Below are 4,450 nucleotides of genomic sequence, written 5' to 3' on the forward strand. Positions count from 1 at the left end.
GCACCAGGTGTGTCTGCACATAGCAACACAGACACAAACAGCACCCCTCTCCAGCAAAATTTACTGCCCAGTGTGTGATGGGAACAGCCAGCCCAGCAGGGTGGGACAGGGGCGGAGGCCTCCGCATAGGGCGGTGCCTGCTCTGCTGGGGCTCCCACTCAGCCCCTGGGAGAGGACGCTTTCATTCTTCCAACACGCCCCTCTCTGTCCCCGAGAGCACTCACCCCATCACCTCTCCACTGTCACCTGAAATCAGGCTCCATCCTCTCCCAACAGCCTGAGCCCCAGGGTGGGCCCCCCCAATGATTTGTGCTCCGTGTGGCTGAGGGGTGCGCATGACGGCCTGGCTCTCTGGGGAGGACTTGAGGGTCGGCAGGGTGGCCCTGTACCCACCGCTTCTCTGGGCCGGTGGATTTTGGAGGGTAGTGATGGTGAGGATTTTGTTGCTGCGCCCTGGAAGCAGCCAGAAGGGGACCACCTGCATCTGGGGATCCCCCCTGGGCTTAGATTCCCCTGGGCTGCACACAGCTTTCAGGCAGATTCTCTCTACTTTCTATTTTATTTTTATTGTGGTAGGAACGCTTAACACGAGATCTACCCTCTTAAACTTTACGTGTACAGTATAGTATTGCTACAGGCACCGTGTTGGTAGCATCTAGAACTTACTCATCTGGAAACTGCACCACCCTCTACTTTGTCATGTGCTTCCCAACCCCAGCTCTCGCCAGACCCTCAGCCCTCCCCAGAGCTGGGGACATCTGTAAGTGGTTCTCTAGTCTCAGGGGACGCTAGAAGGAACGCTGCCCCCAGCTCTGGGAGGGAGAGTCCTTTTCTGAGAAGTCATGGCCACAGCAAGCTAGTCTTCTACTTAAGCAGGTTCTCATTGCCCTCAGATCCCCTCCCCCCATTAACACATGAGGATACCCCTAGTAGAATAGGCTGTCAGAGCTGGAAGGGACCCTCAAGGTTACTGAATCAAGACCTGAGATGGAGGCCCCCATGTCTGAGGTCACACAGTGATTCTGTAGAAGCAGCAGTGGGATTGAAGCTGGGGCTCCTGTCTCCTCAGGCAAAAAAGCCCGAGTCTCAGTGCTGGCTGTACCACTCCCCCACCCCAGCCCCCATGTCCATTTTCACAGGGCTGCGTCCCTTCTGTGTGCTGTCTGATCCTAGGAGCTAAGGAGGGGACTCGAGCAAGGAGGGGACTCGGGCCCTGTCCTCAGGGACTCCAGCCTGATGGGGGAGGAGGGTGTCAGATCCAGGGAACAGAGAAGCTCAAGCCATACGTGGGACCTGAACCCATCAGACTGGAAGGTCTCACAGACTTAGGGAGATTATCAGGCAGTTGTCTGGAGGAGGGATTAATTAATTATTTTTTTGGCTGCATTGGGTCTTTGTTGCTGCGCGCGGGCTTTCTCTGGTTGCGGTGAGTGGGGGCTACTCTTTGTTGCGGCGCATGGGCTTCTCATTGCGGTGGCTTCTCTTGTTGCAGAGCACAGGCTCTAGGCGCCTGGGCTCAGGAGTTGGGGCTCGCAGGCTCTGGAGCGCAGGCTCAGTAGTTGTGGCACGTGGGCTCAGTAGTTGTGGCGCACGGGCTTAGTTGCTCCGTGGCATGTGGGATTTTCCCAGACCAGGGCTCGAACCCGTGTCCCCTGCATTGGCAGGCGGATTCTTAACCACTGCGCCACCAAGGAAACCCCTGGAGGAGGGTTTTGAGGGAGAAGAGGAAAATGGGCAAGTCCAGGGGGGTGGCCTCTGGATCGTGGGACTGGGGGTCTTGAGGGGAGTTGATGAGGCTTACTCTGTCCCCTTTGTGGAGTAAATTTCTGCTTCCCACTGTGGGGACTGGATTTTGGGGGGTTGCCATGAGACACCAGGTGACTCTGCTTTAAATGTTGCAGATGGCCAGAGGGAGGCCAGAATGTCTTGCCAGGACCGGACGTGGATGTAATGGCCTGTAATGTAACCTCCAGGGCTGGGACACTGGTCACCTTCAGTGGCTGATCTCCCTGGGGGGGCTGGGGGCGAGGGGATGAGTTCACCAATGCCTTGCCAACCTCCACTTGCCCACAACCCAGTTCAAGCTTCCTGGAGACCAGCTGGCCCTTGAGTGTGGCCGTGTCCTGCCAATGGGTCCCCAGAGGACTAGGAAGGCTTCTCAAATGCTCTGGCCTTAAGCAGACCCCTTCCTTTCCTGCTTTCAGCTTTCCTGCCCCCTTTTGCCCTCAGGGTCTGGGTGAGCCAGAAGGGTAGGGCTCCCACTTGGCAAGACCCAATTTTGCTGGCTGGGGGTTTTTCAGGTGCGAATTAAAAGGAGCCACCCAGAGAGAATGACTTCATTTGTTAACACACCCACCCTTCTGCCCTGCCCTTTTTCTGCCCCCGTTCACACGCCCAGCCAAGACAGGGGCGGTGGCCAGCCCCACAGGAAAAGCAGGGTTGTGAGCCTACGTGGCTGTCAACAAGCAAACCGCAGGCTCAGAGCATTTTTGACATTCTTTTCCCCCTAGTCAAATGTTGCAGTCGCTGCATTTCCCCTGTTCCCCTCTCAGCTGAAGTGGATGGGCAGAATTGATCTGGATGGGGAGGGACCTAGGGGGCTCCCAGAGGCCCCCAAAGAGACCTACTGTGGGGAAATCCTTCCCTGGCCTGGACTCAATCCAGCTAGCTACAGTCCTGTGAGCTGGGGCCCCTTGGTGGGTCCACCTTCTGTACAGGCGGTGTAAGTTTCTCCCCACTTCTTCACAGTTCTCTCTGTTTTGTTCTGCAAAAGTAAAACCATGAGCCCTTCCATCCTGGGTTGCAAGATGGGGGTGTGATAGCCGAGGTGGGCACTAGTGCAGATCCAGTGGTATCTGGAGGAGAGGTGCTGGAGTGTTGCTGACTTTGCAGAGCTCCCGAAGATTCCTACCCGGTGTTTGGGCTACAATCCCCGTTGCCCCTTGGTCTTGGCTGGCTGCGGGGAGGGATGTGAGTTTACGGATTCCGTCAGGATGGGGGCATGGTGTGAGTGGGTCTGCCCCCAGACTCCAGGTGCCCGGGAGCGGTGCCACAGGTCGGAGGCAAAGGAGCTGGGCGGCTGCGGCCCACGTGGAGCGGGGCGGGTCAGCGCTGGCCCCTTCCTTCCCCTCTGTTCTGGGAATCCCCTGCAGGGGTCGCCCTAAGTCAGGCTCTGGGCGGGTGGCAGCAGTACGGGCCGTCTCCAGAAGCCAGGTGCCCTCTCAGACCCTATGTCCCTGACTCGGGCTCTCTTCTCTCTCCGGGGTCCTTCAGCCCTCAGGAGTCTGGGAAAGGCCACGAGGGAGGGACAGAGACCACGTGGGGCCCAGTGGCTCTGAAGCGACAGGAGTGGCAAGTGTCAGTGACCAGACAGGACACATGCAAATGACATGCAAATGAGCCCAGCTACCTCGCCCTGGCCAGAGCCGAGAGTGTTTTGGCCAGGTCCCTGGGGCCCTGAGAGACTTGGTCACCTGTTTTCTACCTGTCTCTGAGCTTTAGGATACCATTTTTTACTGCTCCCTCCCTCCAAGTGACTGTGCCAGGCCTGTGCTAACTGCTTTAGTTACCTCTCTTAATTGTCATGATAAGCCACTGGCGGGGACCATTATCCTCATTTGTATATGGCTCCCATGGGGTTGGATTAATGTTTCCCAGTTTCTCCCTTTTGCCCTCGCAAATCACCAAGTATCAAATGCGCTTGAACAGAATGTAACAGGACCACTTCCACCCCCAGCCTCTGGAGAGCAGGGTCCTCCTGAGAAGTCCCTGAGAGTGGAGGTTCTGCTCTGTGGTTTGGCACAAAAGGACTCCCTGGGGTCAGGTGAGGACTCTAAAGAAGTCATCTGGAGCGTGCCCCTGCCTCTGTGGGGCAGCCTCTCCCTGCCGGACCTGGGTCCCCTTGACCCAGGCCGACTGCTCGTGTCTGTTGTCCTTCCCTTAATGGTGTCAGGGGTCTGACTCCAATCCCCCTTGCTGCAGCGCTGGCCTATTCCCCTGGTGGTGGGCCAGGCTCCCCAAGGAACTTTTAAAGGGGGGTTTGATGCAGTTTCTGTACTCCCCTCTTGCAAAAGGCCTTCATGAAGCTGGGGGGCTGAGGGGGACACTGGTCACTTTCCTGGAGTGGAGTCCCAGAGAGAGAGGGCCCTGCTTCCCCAGGGGATAGACATGAGTTCTCCCTGGCACTTGGCTGCGCCTGGGGAAGCTGGGAGGGGGCTGGGGCGGGGGCCAGGGCAGTTTGCCCTGCCTTCTCCTCCAAGTGCCCTGCCCCAGCCTGGTCTCAGGACAGAACCTCCCCTCTCCAGACCCGCCTCCCTCCAATTCCTCCCCTCACTTCTCCTTCATTCACCCTGCCCTGCTATCTCTCCCACCTCCCACTCCCTCCCTGGCCCCTGCCCATCTCCCGTCTCCTGGAGCTTCAGCCAGGCGCCCCCTTCTCTGTCCCCGACCC

The sequence above is a fragment of the Neophocaena asiaeorientalis genome, unplaced genomic scaffold, assembly GCF_003031525.2.
Source record: "Neophocaena asiaeorientalis asiaeorientalis breed wild unplaced genomic scaffold, Neophocaena_asiaeorientalis_V1.1 scaffold134, whole genome shotgun sequence".
NCBI lineage: Eukaryota > Metazoa > Chordata > Mammalia > Artiodactyla > Phocoenidae > Neophocaena > Neophocaena asiaeorientalis.